Genomic DNA, 17,039 nt, shown 5'->3' on the forward strand with positions numbered 1-17,039 from the left:
CCGACGAGGACGGCGTTCGTCTTCCGCACTGTCCGTCCTCGTCTGTGTGCGCTATTTGAATCTATGTCGTCAGATAAACACGCGCAGTCGAAGAAGAGGCACCTCTACCCCGTTGCTTCTACCTAGCTGGCAATTTCGCCTGGAATTATTGTTGCCTTTATTATGGCCGCCGCGACGGCTCAAAGGCAATATATGACTTTCACCTGCTGAACCCATGCATAGTCGCGTGGGCACGTCCAGACCGCAGGAGTTGCAATTCGATAGAGATAAAATGCGAAAAATATAATAGTGCGTTGTGCGGTGTCAGTGTTCGCTTAATAACTCCAGTAGGTCGAAATCAACCCAGAAGCCTTTCTTCACAGCCCGTGTTCAACTTCGGGACGTTAAATTTCACATACTATATAACATTGTCCCTATTACAAACGTATGCCGGATGTTGTCTCTCAGAGGTAAGTATCACACTGTTTTGGCAATGAGAAAGTTATTTGCACTTTGGAATTTTGAACCAATGGATTGAGCGTACTATGAATGAAACATCCTCGTGTGCTTTTTGTTTTTCTTGTCAGACCATTCGCAAGCTTCCTGGCGTGAGCAGTAAGAAGAAGCAAGTCACACTGTGGCAGACATGTAAATGGGTTACGTGGTTCTCCATCTGAATGCGTTGCACGAATTCGTAAATCGACCCGAGTGCTTTCTCATGCCTGCCTCGTCGGCATCTCAGCGCTAAAGGAGCGAACATTACACAGGCAAGTGGCCGCTGAAAGCCTGAGTTGCCTTTTGGAGTAAGGTCGATCGGTGCCAAAACGGACGCCCTTCAACCGAAGCGCCAGAGCCGACAATGAACAGAATACAGCTACCCGTTTTCCTTTCTTGGAATCGCAAAGGTGTAGCAGCCCTTCCTATTGCCTCACCGACTTTTTCATGTATTGCGTTTCTTCTTTTTTTATTCACCACATTGTTGTGCTTTTGACTTCAGAACGAAGAAACGTCTGAAAAGAAATGGAATTTAGCGACTGCAGTGCAACTTGCGTTGGGGCGTTATTGCCTGTTTTCACAACTGAAGCTGTGTAACGCGCTTTTCTCAGTGTAAACGCCTTCGGAGTACTATTTCGTAATCGACACCTCTCTCCCGCTATGCCTCAGACACGTAGCCGGAATTTTTTTTCGGGAGGGGCCCAAGGGATTTTCTTCTGTCTCGTGTGGTGGAGGGGGGTTCTGAGCAGTACATGCTCAACAAGAACACTGCCAAGGTGCCAAGAGAGCGGGGGGAGGACAAATTGATTTCGAAGAGAGCCCCCCCCCCCCCCCCCCCCCTCCGGGTTCCGCGCTTGATCTACCACCTTTCCCAGCTTTCCCACACTGTCTGAAGACAATGCTGCCCACGCGGGTGAACCGAAGAGAGTGTATTTGCAGGAATATGCGATCTTGCGTCATGTGCTCCAGGTGAGTCTGAAAGTGGCTACATCTTGGAGGGAGAAGAAAGTGGGAGGGGGGTGGGAGGGGTAAGGTAAAGCTATTGCTGTTACTTCTTTGGTCCATACGAAAGTGAAAGTTCCACGAGTCTTTTTGTTTTCACGAATGGCGAGCAAAAGTTTGCGTAAGCGTATCCAAAGACAAAATTTTAAAGCAGAGGACAGATATTGTTAGGCAAACGTCCGCTGAGGCGACCAACCCACTTTCCTGCACTAGCTTGCTTTCGCTTACTATGTAGCAGTGGCTCAGTGTCCATGGCCTCCTGCGGATGAGCACATAGCCCGGAGTTCAATTCTAGACCACGCTAGTCGCATTTTAAGGTAAACAAAAAAAAGTTCATGTTGTGAGATATCGGTGCTCGTTAAGAAACCGAAAGCGGTCGCAATTAATACAGACTTTGTTACGTTACAGAGAACTGTGACGTTCCTAATAGCTTCTGCCTCGGCTTTGGGATGCAAAAAGTCTATTAACTATATCTGTACAATGGATAAGCTTTTTACGTCCTAAAGCTGGGGAAAGAGTGGCCTAAAATTTTTATGAAAAACGGCGTAAAATTGTCAAGATGAAAGTGATAAACGAGTCACCACTCGCCTAGTTGACACCAAAAATGTCCTGCAGTTCGGGACGTGATTGTAAAACAGACATTCTCTTTTAACTGAGCAAGACGTACAGGCATACACTGGAGGCAAAGAATGCTACCCTGACCAAAAGAATCGCACAGTGTGCAATAGAAGTAGGAGATTAGGATTTTGCAAAAGCCTAAGGATATAACTAAAAAGTTGCGAAAGAAAACGAAAGTTTCGGGCGCCGTGGACAAGGTTATAAATGGATAAGCGGTATCATGAAGTATAGGAGGCATCCAGGCACGGAGGAAGCCTGAAAGTAACAATAAAGAAAGGTTTTGGCAGAATGCAGATGTGCGCGCTAAAAGCCAAACATAGAGAAAACATATTTGAGGACAAGATAATCAGAGCAGAAGAATAGTTATTTACTGAACTCTAGAGTAGTAAAGTCAGCTAGGAAGCAGTACTCATTGTTATTAGCGCTGATCGTGCAGAAACTCCGACTATAGCTAAATAAGTAATGAAAGCCCTATAAACAATGAAGACAAGAAAAATGGCGGGTGAGGGCCAGGAGTCTGTACATGTCCTTAAGGACAGGATACTTGCTTGCATCCCTGTAGACACCGTGTTTTATGGCCTGAAAGGTACCAGGGACGTTGAAGAACGCCTACACTACCTGATGCGTATGAAAGGCGATATCAAAGACCTGAAAAACTAAAGACTCAAAATTTCGTGCAAGATGTTCATAACTTCTAAAAAGGCAGTGATAGACGTTTGCTGCATCTGGAATTATTTTTCTTTAACAAAGGATATTTCGTTCGAACTGCAGTCAGATAAATAGGGAAACAACAGATGGCCAATTTTAAAGCCTCAGTAGGGCCACCATTGAAAAAAAAATGGACAAACAACACAAGCACGTAACTCAATCGAGCACCGTCTAGTGCTGTCCTGAACTGGGTTTCGAGTGCAGCTCCACTAAATACAATATATGTCGCACCCATGGCGCTACCTGTTGTCGAAATAACCTACTTTTGTTGTGGCGACTCCTGGAAAGGTGGCGCGACGTGTCCGCTCCCTCAAATAATTAGGCTGTGTTTGGTTTAACCATGGGCACATGGGTTTAACGGTCGCTGTTCCTTTATTAGCGATTATGAATGTGTTCTAAATTTAGCTGACATTATCAAGTAATAAAGTGCGGGTATGAATGCGTCCCAAATTTAATTCACATTCTCAAACAAGAAAATGCTCAAATACTTTTAAAACTTTGTTCAGTACAGGGAAATTAATAACTTGGTGTTCGTTGTATTTAAGTTTCAGATTACATGGTTGCTCAAAATGTACAAGGAGTACCCATGAACAACATTTTTTGTTGTAGTACGGCGGGCATCTTGAGTGGTGCAGGCCGGAGCAGGTGGCGATAAGCCGATTAGATATGCGCGGGCTTTCACCGTGCTCCGTGTACGCCAAAATGGCGGCCACAGGGGCTTGAGTGAGCACCCCTGTTACAGTGGACGCGTCACGAGGGGTGGCAGGCAACACGCACGATTGTGCACACTGCAGTGAGGCCACTCTCGTCAGCCCTGCCTTGTCTGCCGCTGACCGAAGTACAGGGGATCAAAATTGGTTGCATAAATGCGATGTCACGAACCCTACTGGGGCTCGCCAATGCAAGCTTCGCAAATTAAAATTTTTCAGCATTTCTGAGTAGGTGTCAGAGTAGGTGCCAGAATGATATGATTTTCTATACCATCGCATAGCGCATTCAAGTACTGGTCATATACACCGATAACCGCAATCTTTTAAGTGGTATCTGCCAGATTATATGCGTTTTTAGTGTGGCGCTCACAGTTGTCTTCTATTGCTATGAGGCGTTCAGCTTCCTTCTCGTGTCCGCATGCAGTATAAGAAAGATGCCTTTGATGATCAGTGGAGCGGTCCACTGCCCCGCCGTGAAACCTGCGCGGTGTACCGAATCTCGTAATGGCTCTCCAATCATTTAACTGCGTCATGTAGCTCGATTACTGCCGAACACGTGGACGCGCATAGCGAACGTAGCGGATATGAAGGGTGACTGATGTCGACGATATTTCTCCGTTCCGATTGTGCCACGGTGCCTGGTATCGCCGCCTGTGCTCTCATAAAGACACTGCCAGAGCCCTTAAAGGAGCACCATCTGTTGCTAGTGCGCCCACATGTTCAAGGCGCGGTGTGCAGTGCGAATACCAGTTATAAACACACTGCCTATAGTTGTGGTGGCTGTAGAACCGATTATCAAGTTCTTACTGTAGCCCTGATGCTCCAATTTCTCTGAGTGTGAGCAGACCTCTCGTCCTCACCCCAGAAATTTTGCCGTTTCACCTTTTCTGACTTTCTCTCCCGAGAATGGGATCTAAAAGCACTTTATGTTTAAAACGCATATTAGGAACTAATACTGGCAACATTATCTTAATTCATAAGAAGGGAGACGCCAAGGACTTGAAAAATTACAGGCCAATCAGCTTACTATCTGTTGCCTACAAAGTATTTACTAAGGTAATCGCTAATAGAGTGAGGGCAACGTTAGACTTTAATAAACCAAATGATCAGGCAGGCTTTCGTAAAGGATATTCTACAATAGATCATATTCACACTATCAATCAGGTGATAGAGAAATGCGCAGAATATAATCAACCTCTATATATAGCTTTCATTGATTACGAGAAAGCATTCGACTCAGTGGAAACCTCAGCAGTCATACAGGCATTGCGTAATCAGGGGGTAGAAGAGCCTTATGTCAAAATACTGGAAGATATATCTAGCAACTGCTCAGCTACTATAGTCCTCCATAAAGTCAGCAATAAAATTCCAATAAGGAAGGACGTCAGGTAAGGAGACACGATCTCGCCAATGCTGTTCAACGCATGTTTACAGGAGGTATTTCGAGGCCTGAATTGGGAACAGTTGGGAATAAGAATAAATGGAGAATACCTAAATAATCTGCGATTTGCTGTTGACATTGCCTTCCTGAGTCACTCAGGAGGTGAACTGCAAATCATGATCAATGAGTTAGACAGGCAGAGCAGATCGATGGGTCTAAAAATTAACATGCAGAAAACCAAGGTAATGTTCAACAGCCTAGCAAGGGAACAACAGTTCACAATCGGCAGCGAGAGCCTAGAAATTGTGTCGGAATACGTCTACTTAGGGCAGGTAGGGACAGCTGATCCGGATCATGAGAGGGAGATAACTAGAAGGATAAGAATGGGGTGGAGCGCATATGGCAAATTCTCGCAGATCATGAGTGGCAGTTTACCAATTTCCCTCAAGACGAAAGTGTACAACAGCATAATCTTACCGGTACTCACCTACGGGGCAGAAGCGTGGAGGCTAACGAAAAGAGTTCAGCTTAAGTTAAGGACAACGCAGCGAGCCATGGAAAGAAAAATGATAGGTGTAACGTTAAGAGATCGGAAGCGGGCAGACTGGGTGAGGGAACAAACACGGGTTAATGACATCCTAGTCGAAATCAAGAGAAAGAAATGGGCTTGGGCAGGGCATGTAATGCGAAGGCAAGATAACCGCTGGTCCTGAAGGGTAACGGAGTGGATTCCAAGAGAAAGTAAGCGGAGCAGGGGGCTGCAGAAGGTTAGGTGGGCGGATGAGATTAAGAAGTTTGCAGGCAAAGGGGGAATGCAGCTGGCAAAGGATAGGGTTCATTGGAGAGACATGGGAGAGGCCTTTGCCCTGCAGTGGGTGTAGTAAGGTTGATGATGATGATGATGATGATGATGATGGTGACTGGCAACTTCAAATTTTGGAATGTCGTAGCAGCATTGAGTCAAGCTATTTGAAGCGGAGCATTTATTTTTATCTTGAGAACTGAAGGGTGGTTTCGCGGGACACTTATTATTAAAATAGAGTCCACTGCCGTAACAGCACGAAGAACTGCGGCGCTCTGTTGTCATGCATTTTTCATGCGGAGTATACTACTCTTGGCGTGCTCACCTTCATACTGGGCGCAACCCGACAGCTGTTTTCGTTGACATAAAAGCCGCTTTTCACTCTGTTTTTTATCATGCCATATTCGCATCCTTGGTCAGTTTTGGACTCGGAGAGAAATTATACAAGTGGATTAAAAGCTATTTAAAACCGCGGGAAATTTTTTTCAGTGCTCCAAACGGTCAACGTTGTTTCACGAGAAGGGAGTTCCTCTGGGAGCTGTGCTTAGCTCTCTTCTGGTCAATATTACCATAATTGCATAACGAGGAACCTAGAGCAAGGAGTACGCGTCACGTTTTATGCAGATGATACTTGCATCTGGAGGGCGTAGCGTTCGCCCTACATCGCCCACCAACGTCTTAAAAGAGCGCTACTGAACACATCCATGTATATGCCTCCCCGAGGCCTTTGCCTCTCGTCAGAAAAGAGTGTTGCCATAAGGATCACGCGTAAGGTAGCTCTCGTACGCCTAGGAGGAGCGGATACCTGGCCATTGTTTTCCCTGTGATAGTCATGATGGCTTTCAGAAGGAAAACAATGACCGGGTGTCCGACCCACCTAGCTGTACGGGATCTTCCTCACGTATGATCTCTACGATCCCAGTGATTCGTTCGTATAATGATGGAGAGAAATCTCTCTTGGATACCTCGAAGTAAAAAAAAAAAAACTCCGAGGGAGGATTGGCACAGCACCTCAGATTTTCAGATTCATGGTGGGAAACGGTGGGGCTACAACTGCCGCTCTATGGTTCTGCTTGAAAAAGCATATGTTGAAGGAATATTACGATTTTGTTTACCGGTTCTTCACAGATTATCTCCAACAAGTAAGAACACGCTGGAAGCCACGTGGAACAACTGACTACGAATTTGTCTTGACCTCCCAATAGGATTTTCTGCCTGGGGAACAGTAGCAGAAGCAGGATGACTCCCGCTAGATGTCATTGCTTCTCAGAAAACCATGCATACCTATCTCCGTCATTGACTCCAAGGGAACGAGCACTATCTAGTTCGATAGCCCAGAGTAACTCTGGCTTTGGCACAGCTGTGCACCTCCTGGACTTCCCTGTTATAACTCAGCAAACAACAGAAATTACTTGCTCCAACCTTTTCTCCCTGAGCGCTCTCGACTCTAAAGATAAAGCAGTTGGTACCAGGCGTGAATGCCAAGTGCCGCATGCCACAGGCTGCGCTTTTGCAAGCTGCTCTGACCTACTCACCCGAGAATTATTAGCAGAATACCCACATCTTCACCGATGGCTCAACTTCTCAGAAGACCTCCTCCTGTGGCCTTTAGCGCCCTCAATAAGCCAAATGCTTTCCTACCGCCTGCAGCGGAAGACATCCACCGTGACAGCAGAATTTCACAGCCTTAAAGGCGCCGCTTCTATATCCTGCGCCGAACCCCCCTGGTAGATGGGTGTTTTTCACAGGCTCCAAAACAGCGCTACAAAGCCTGTTCAACCATGTCCAACCTGTTGATGAAAAAGAAGCACCACACGGTTTCCCTCGACTCTGTATGCCTACATTACTTACCTACTGCCGCAGGCCACTACATAACATTTGAGTGGATACGAGCTCACTATGGCATTCTGTCGAATTAAAATCAGATGAAGCTGGCCACAAATGTCTTCAGCATCGGTACTACACGAGGATTTCCTTGACGAAATCAAATTCGTCCAACTCGCTAAAAGATATGCTTGTAAAATAAACAACAAATAATCAGTTTTGAAGCTTGCCGCCACATTGTTACCCATTTCTTCATTCAATCGGCCCCTATCTCAGATCAAGACTGTCTTGCAGACTTCGTCGCCAACTAGAAACGGTTTACCATCAACTTAGTCTGAATGCCGAATTTATAAACGGCTTACTGTACTGTTTAGGACAAGTGTACAGTCCGCAATGCAATAACTGCCGCTCAATCGAAACAGTGCAACATATTCTGTTTCAATGCCTAGCGTATGCCGACAAGCGTGCGTACTATGAACATCGTATGGTGTCAGTCAAATAAGTGCCTGCAACAGCGGATAGTGTAGTCCATTAGCCTGCCTTAAGCAGCAGAGACAAGCAATGAACTTTTTATTTGCCTTGGTGTACGACGTTGACCTACTCGAAAAACTCGAAAACCTCCTCGTATCTCATCATTATAAGCTCTTCATGCAGGGCACTTTAACATCCCAATTGCAGGACATTGCACTCCACCATTTACTCTATTCTAGCATTGCTCTTTGATGAGTCGCAGCTAAAATTCAATGGCTGCATTAAAAAAAATCCTTTCGCTTTACCTTTTATGCACCTCTTTCCTTCTGGCTCTTTCTCCTCAATGCCCCGCAAAGTAGCATGTCAGCGATTTTTAAACGCCGGCTAAAATCTGTGCTTTTCATTAAAGGGTTTCTCTCTCTTTCTATGAGTGGACTTCAGGAAACAACGAGAATTTCTTCGCCTTATCAGAAGTGCCCCCAAAAAGGCTATGTCAGCATACAAGGTTCGGCCGCCGTTACTTGAGAGCAATGAACAAAATTACCTCGCAGTGAGACGACAACTGCAAATAGTGTAGTTATGCACTGTGCCTGAGCAGTGGGGACATGAAATAAACTCACGTCATCCCACTTCAATACGGCATTGTTTTTTTTTCTTTAACGGTCTTTTTTCTACTCTGCAGAGTGACCTCTATGTGCGTTATTTTTGTTGTGTTTTTACTTTCTCTCCGGTTGCAGCACTCCGAAGGTTCCCGAGGGGCTATTCGTGCAGGACGAGTTGCGAAATCAACATGGTCGTCTTTTTTTTTTACTTTCTATTATCTCGCTATTTCAACAGGGCGGCCGTTACCAACTTCACGAGCAGGTGCACCGAGCGTCTTTCCGTCCGCTTCAGGCGACACGCATGCGGCGCCGATATCTGGCTATGTCAGAGCTCTGTCATCGAAAACGCGTGCTATGGCACCGTGTCTGATTGAAAACCGCGTAAAGGAATACTGAACCTTAATTTTTCATCTGCGTTTTTTTATGCAAACGAAACTAACTGCTAAAAATGGTTTGGTTTTATGGGGTTTAACGTCCCAAAGCAACTCAGGCTATGAGGGACGCCGTAGTGAAGGGCTCCGAAAATTTGGACCACCTGGTGTTCTTTAAAGTGCACTGACATCACACAGTACACGGCCCTCTAGAATTTCGCCTCCATCAAAATTCAAACAACACGGCTGGGATCGAACACGCATCGTTCGGGTCAGCAGCCGAGTGCCATAACCACTGAACCTCCGCGGCAGCTGCTAAAAATGATGAATACGAAAATCGTTTGTGGAAAAACAGGCGCAAATGGCATTTTTTCCTCCGACCCTGTCCCGCGCAACTGGAGGCAGCCTTCGAAAGCTGCAGATGTGATGTCATAACACCCCCGCTTCTTCCGCGCGATTCAAACCGCAGAACGTGCGTGGTCGACAGAGCATAGCTTTCTGTGTTGTACATGCTTTGTCTAACTCTCCGCTTTCACATGGGTTACCTTAGTAACGAAGCTTTCAGTGTGACGAAATAGAATGACGAGGTACTGCCACGTGCAAGTCTTCACAAGAGCATCGTTGCTCGGGGCACACCTTCGCATACGTTTGTGAGAGATGAGAAGCTTTGAAGGCTGCGAAGGCGGACTGCGCAGCCGTCACGGCTCAAGTGGGCGCCTTTGACCGATGACGTTTTTGGGAGCTTCTCCTTTTTGTGGATTAAGAAACTAGTGCAGCTGTGTTAAGAATGCTTCGCATGGAGCTAGAAAGACAACGTCGAAAGCCTGACGCTGCTGTACTGGTCAGTAGAAGAAACCACAAAGCAGAGAGGATCACGTAAGCGTTTCAGGTGAGGAGGGGAAGAGAGGTTGGCGCTGTTTTCTTACTCAGGCAGTGCTAAGGAAGAGCAGTGTGTGCTTGGGCGAGTATGTCCCGTATAGTTGTAAGCAAATGCGGCTTTATTAAAGCGATTTTTGATTAACGGTGGTTAGATCCTGGTCCTCAACAGCGCAGAAATGTTTTTTTCGTCGTCCCAGTTTCATACGCGGCGCATAGTAACAGTGCTAAACTGAATGAATAACAACGCTGCCAGAATACGAGGTTCGCTACTCATATTTACAGTGATGCACTAGTAGCGTGAAAAGGCACAATGCTCAGCTTACTGCAATTTTTATTTCAGCGCAGTGTGGAGTTGTGAGCGCTCGCATTCGCTTTCGTTTAGTCCCGTGTAGCGCTTAGCCCTGCCTAGTACAGTGCAGTAAACGATTACCGATGGGCACGCGTTCGCGTTTGCTAACTTGCATGAAACTGCAGCTTCCTTCGTGCGGTTAGAGACGGTAAAAGCTAGGGTAATCTCGAAATCGCGTCGGACTGCACAAATCGACGGACGGTCTTATGGTTCCTTGGTAGAGCCGTAATAGCTGTATTTCTGCCTTAACTCCGCACTTGAAACCGTGCAGTGCATAGCGCCAGACGTAGCGTTATTCTAACTGTCAGCACCATTTTTGCTTTAGCATGTGAGAGAACATCATCTCGAGGTGTTGCTGGTCCCGATATGCCTGGCCGCTGCTCGCGCTTGCTCGTGGTCGGTAACGGCTCGTAGCCCCGAGCCCTTATTTTCTCTTATTTCCGTTAATGCAAATGTACTTGATCGTAAAAGAGTCCCATTATTCGTTTGCGCAACGAATTTGGTGGCCAGGTTTCATGTCACTCAGTTGTGCGCCGGCACGCTTCAAATACCGCAGCCGGCTATCCGCGCGATAACGGCGCTACGACGTCACACTCTTCGCCTCGCGTTTGACCAGCCGGCTTGGCATGCGCTCAGATTTTATAAAATGCGAAAACCGCGGAGTAAGATAGAGAGGAGCGGCTACTCTGGCACTCCGCAATGCAATCGGCAGTAGCAATTTTACGCCATAGAGTTAGCATACTGACTTTAGAGGGAAAGCTGCGCATTGGGCCCGTTCAAGCCAGCGGGCAACGCATGGAGGTATGCGCCGCGTCGGTTTCGAGCAGCGGCTGCGTGGCGGTCGTTTCTAGTCGGCGGCGTCGGCGGCGCGGCGGAAGGGCATTTTTCGACGGCGTGGAAATCTGAACCACTAAATTCAAAAAGCTATTTTCCTGCAGCCTTATTTGCTAAACTGGTTCAAATTTTAGGGCTTTTCGTGCTAAGTGCTGAGAGGACAGAATACAGAGGGGTTGAAGGGTGAGAGAAATGCAAAATGATTTTTAAATCTTTCTTTCTTTCGGCGCTGTATGAAAAAAAAACAACTAGGAACATATCTCAAGCGCGTATGTTGATTGTGTTTATATATTTCTTGCTCCACGAACGTGCAGAACCTCTCTCGTTTTCTGCGTCGTAGACGCAATTGTTTTCTTTTTTTGGTATGCCTCGGTTAAAATTTTTCATTGCACAGAGAGAGAGAGAGAGAGAGAGAGAAAACATTATTGAGGTCTCTTAAGAGATTGGCGGTTCGGTCTTCGTCTTCATCGCTGTCGACGCTTGACCTATTTCAGCAAGGTTGGGCCCCTATTCCAGGGCTCCAGTGAGGCTAGCTGCTTCGCTTGCGTGCTGCACCATTGCCCATTGGGCAGTGAGCTCGCAGCTGGTGAGCCGGCTCTCCCATTGCTCCGCACTCGGGGTTTTGTGTTGGTGGAATGCGCAGTTGCGTTCGATATGGTATAGCGTGGGGGTTGCCCCGCACCACGGGCATGTGTCCCTGAATTGTGTAGGATACATTTTGTGTAGGGTGTGTAAGTTAAAGAAAGTTCCCGTTTGCAAAGAAAGCGAATTGGTCTAGAATTGCTAAGCCGGCACCGGCGCACGTGAAACTCGATATGTTAATCGTACTTCCACTTGTTTTGAATGAAATTGGGTTTATACGTTATTCTCTACGTAAAAAGCATAGGCACCTTCTATTACCAACTTTCGCTTGGTTCAGCCCTTTATCTGTCAACCAATTAGTGGATGTTTTAACACAAACATTTATATCTGGACAGTTCAATTGTGAAATCGCTTCTTTTCAATATTAATCACCATTTGTTTAAAGTAACTTTTGTTATAACGGCCGTTTCGCGGAATAAGAAAAAAATAATTAAAGTACTTTTTTTGCAGCAGGTGAACATGTTTCCACCTGCGATATGTTATGATGTGTTGGTGCCGTTTTCGGACATATCGCCGATTCCATCCGCAGCCACTTTGCCCACGACCCTCAAGTCGGTGGTGGCGGTGGTAGTGGTTGTTTATTAAAATAATAGTAAAAGTGAAGGAAAAGATTTTTCTAGCCCCGGCATCTGCCATCGACACTGAAGCACCTGAGCTGGTGAAGCGGAAATAAAGGATAGGAGGCAGAATGAAGACATGAAATGAAAGAGGTGAGGGGACAGGAAGAGAGGATAAGGGAGAAGTAATATGTATAAACTATTTACACAATAAGAAATGTGTCCAGGTTGCGCGCGGGTTTAGTTAATATTAGAAGAATCGTTGAAAATGTATATATATATATATATATATATATATATATATATATATATATATATATATATATATATTTATATATATATATATATATATATATATATATATATATAGAGGGCGCGCCGATCGCGCCGAGTGAAAACGTCGGCGGCGGCGACGGCGGCGCGCCAATGCCTCGATGCACAATAATGCATGGACGACGCCATGATCCAATGGTTTGATTGTTGCCAGGTGTTCACAGGCTTGCTAAATGTGGTCAAAGGACGGAGTTTGAACCTGGCAACGTAGTCTGTGGGAACATGCCGGCATGCCGAGTAGCGCTCGACTTCTGTAAACATGCTGCAAATAACGGGAAAATCGTTGCGTTTGGAGCATTTCTGATGCTATGCAGCGTCGCATACCGACTGTAACTTCATATATGGGTGGCTTGTTTCTCCTAATGATTATTTGAAGGCAAATGGCGCGATTGTGACGCGCTTGGAGTGTATTTCGTTCGTCCAGCGCATGGAATTATGCGTATATGTCGTGATTGCCGAGTGCAAGTACACGTCGGAAATTTGCTTTGGCCCCAAGAGGACGAAGACAATCCCCAAAGCAAACGAATTCCCAAAGTAAATGTTTATGGTTTATGGTTTATGTGGGTTTAACGTCCCAAAGTGGGTCAGGCCATGAGGGACGCCGCAGTGAACGGCTCCGGAAATTTCGATCACCTGGGGTTCTTCAACGTGCACTGACATCGCACAGCACACGGGCCTCTAGAATTTTGCCTCCATAGAAATTCGACCGCCGTGGCAGGCATCGAACCCGCGTCTTTTGTATCAGCAGGCGAGCGCCATAACCACTGAGGCACCGCGGCGGGGCCAAAGTCAATGTAGCAACTGCTCGGCCTGGTTTATTTTGAATGGTCAGCGTTTTGTTTTAGTAAATGTCAAAGGTTTGTTAAACTGCCGCCCCCCGTCCCCCTCATGCATTTTTGCAATTCTTTCCTCTTCGCCGAGAAAGACAGTGCCGTGTCCTTTCTGGCGCGGGACGAGCTTCCAGTGGGGTTTTTCGTCCGCAGAAACACTCACAGCTTCATCACGAACGGTTGAAACAGCAGTTTGCCGGTATGCATGACTATAGCAGCTAGGTGGAGGCAGAAATGCACGAAACAGCATGTCCCGCTCGTAATACCTTCCTTTTATGTATACCATTCAATGCACTAAATTGTGGGTGCTGGTTGCTTGTTGTATTGAGTTTTGTTGCTATTTGTTTTTTTTTATGTTTCTGACTGCTTTTGCTTTGAATGCATTACATTGCTTTTGCTATGACTGCTCGAAACTACTTCTGCTAAGAATCCTTTTTATTCCTCTCCTTGGTTTCGAGAACAATTTATCAGTACCGCCAATACTTTATGCGCAGGGGATAACAAAGGTTATCCGATTACATGTGCGCTGTCTTTCTCGTTTACATGCTGATTTCCTGTCACTGGCTGTGTTCGGCGCGATAATGCGCAGTGCCACCTGCGTGAGCTGACGATTATAAGTATGCCCCCTTTCCGTCTAATAAACAGTTGGTAGTGTAGGCATGTGTTGTCCTTTTCTTGTGCAGTTGTCGTTGCGCCGCCGTAAATTTCGACATTGCCAGCTTTACTTACTGTATGCATTAGTGCTGCGAAACGTAATACGAACGCATTTAAGCGAAAATGTGCACTCGCTTGTGCACTCCAATGTGTACTCTGCCAAGCAGATTGAGGCAATGGCCTTAAGAAAGACGAATGCCGGAAAGAAGTAAACAGCAGCAAGGCTGATTCGCTTGATGTCATCCGCCTTTAAAGGGCGTCGCGAGTGCGGGATATTTTCGTTCAAACGCTTCGCAGTACCTAGTTTCCGCGAAATGTGCAGATGTATCATTTCGCACGTTTGCTCACAGATGAGGCGACATGCCTGATCCATTTGGAGCTTGTGCCTTGCGTACAACCCACGAAGGCGGTATCGCGGTGCATGAGAGCGCGAATGAATCTTTGCTTTATGCGGCGCCTTGAATTAAGAGCCTTGATCCGATGGCTTAAACGGCTTAAGCAACCCGAAACTAGGATTGAAAGCGGAAGTCTGAAACCGAGACTTCAAGAGCGTTTACTCGTGAACATCGTTCACAATCGTCAACATTAAAAGAAAGGACCACAATCAGTATGCTAAACATTGCAAAATGTGTTTAAAAACATTGGAAATAAGCGTAAGAGTGACATATAATTGCTTTCTCTACTGCAGTTTTCTGGATTGAAGTCAAACTTTACCGATCCTTGACTTAGCAAAAAAAAAAAAAAACTGTGCCGGCCACAATAGCTTGTTACAAGATGATAATAACCATGATTTATTTCCATCGCCGTATAGTGTTTGAGGGGATCGGAATAAAAGCGGTTATTGCCTGACAACGTTCCCACCCCATGTACAGCAAGTGGACTGTGGCATGCGACGGCACTTCTGAGAACAGACAAATACACAATCACCAATGTGTGTAGAAAATAAATACTGGTTGAAGTAATAGCAATGAAAGCAACAAAAAAAAGCCCCGCTGTTATAAAGATTATAACAAGAGCAACCAATACATAAAAAATGTTTAAAGTATGAATACTAGGAAAATGTGGCTTCACAAATAAAGTATTCGAGGAGGTCAGAGCAGCTAATGTTTCCTATATTAATATTTCCAGCAATTAACCTATTCAGGAGTGAGGGAAGTTTCAATGTTACCATTTGGCGTCCATAGTTTGTTCTCACTACAGGTACTACACAGTGTGGTTTGCGGCGGCGTGGGTATGTGCACTGAAATAACAGAATTGGGGGTAAGTCAGATATATTTGTTATGCATCTTCTTTGTTCTATTTTATAAGTGCGCAAAAGTTTATAAGCATACAGGTAGAAAACGTTAATAATCTTGTATCTGGAAAATAAGTTTTTAGTTGAGTATCGATTTGGAAGGTTACGAACAATTCTGAGGGACCTATTTTTAAAAACAGCAAGTTTTATCAGACTGGTTTGTGTAGCAGTACCCGATACTAATGAACAGCAGTTTAGATGTGAGCGAAATAATGCACGATAGAACAGAAGTTTTACCTTTTGTGGGAGGCAATATTTAAAACGTGTCATAAATCCTATGATTCGAGATGTCTTTGATGCTATATTATTTATGTGGTCGCCCCATTGCATATCATCGGTGAATATTATGCCAAGCGATTTTAATGACTTTACAAACTCAATCTTGTCTCAGTGTAATGTAGCTCAACGAATTCGCTGCACTTTTTGTTTTTTTGGATGAAAGAGTATTGCCTTAGATTTTGTTGCATTAACTGAAAGAAGATTGTTATCGAACCATTTGTTTATTTTTTCCGGGAGTATGTTTGCATTTTCCAGTAACTTACTACCGGTGCCGTCGAGTAAAAACAAACTGGTGTCATCAGCGTAAATTATAAAACGAGCGTTATTATCCCCACTAATGATGTCGTTAATATACAGGTTGAATAGCAATGGAACAAGGATACTTCCTTGGGGCACTCCACAGGTGACGGTTCGAAGAGTTGACTTGTATTAATTTATTTTGACACACTGTTTTGTATTGGAGAAGCAAGATTTAAGTAAGAGTTACGCTGGGCCTCTAATTCCATAACATTCAAGTTTTTCTAATAAGATACTACGGTTTATGCAGTCAAATGCGTTGCTGTAATCAAAGAAAGTTCCCAAGATCAGGTTCCTATTTTCAAAATTCCTCAATATATATTCCTTCTGGTGTAAAAGAGCGAGTTCTGTTGACCGGTCTTTCCTGAAGCCGTACTGGCAGTCGTTAATTATGGCGTGTTTATTTAAAAAAACTTTCAACTCGTTTAAGATTCAGTTTATCGAACGCTTTGAAGAAGACGGGCAAAATATTAATTGGTCGATAGTTTCCAAAGCTGTTTTGTTTCCTTTTTTGTATATGACTGCTACTCTAGTAATTGCATTCTTGCAGGGCAGGTGGAAGTTTGTATGCATAGGTTATGTGCTCCAACGACGCAGCGATGATGTCGATGACATATTTAACAGGACGCATCTGGATATTATTCGCATCACACCAGGTACTGTGCCTTAGGTCACTAAAAGTTGACAAAATTTCTCAAGTAGAGACAGGTTCAAGGAACAAAGAAGGGGGGCGCCTGTCAATGGATATGTGAGATTTATCAGCTGAGGGGTTCAACGCAGGAGCAAAATACTTATTAAACTCTTCTGAGAGACGGTTACCTGTGTATTCTATGCCATTGTTAGTATATTTTATCGGGATTACCAGCCTGTGAAACGCCAGAGTCAAGTGACCGGGTTTTACGCCAGAGATAATTAGGGCCATTAGATGTAACTGCAAAGTAGTTCTCGTAATACCTCAATTTTGCCACTCGTATATCAGAGTTGAATTTATTTCTATACCTCTTGAAGCGGTAAAAAATAAGGATATCTTTGGTGTGAATAAATAGCTGATATAGTTTTTGCTTTTCTTCAATACGCGTGTACAGTTCGCGTGATATCCAAGGCTTTCTTATTTTTTTCGGTAGCCTC

The sequence above is a fragment of the Amblyomma americanum genome, chromosome 1 (assembly GCF_052857255.1).
Source record: "Amblyomma americanum isolate KBUSLIRL-KWMA chromosome 1, ASM5285725v1, whole genome shotgun sequence".
Taxonomy (NCBI): domain Eukaryota; kingdom Metazoa; phylum Arthropoda; class Arachnida; order Ixodida; family Ixodidae; genus Amblyomma; species Amblyomma americanum.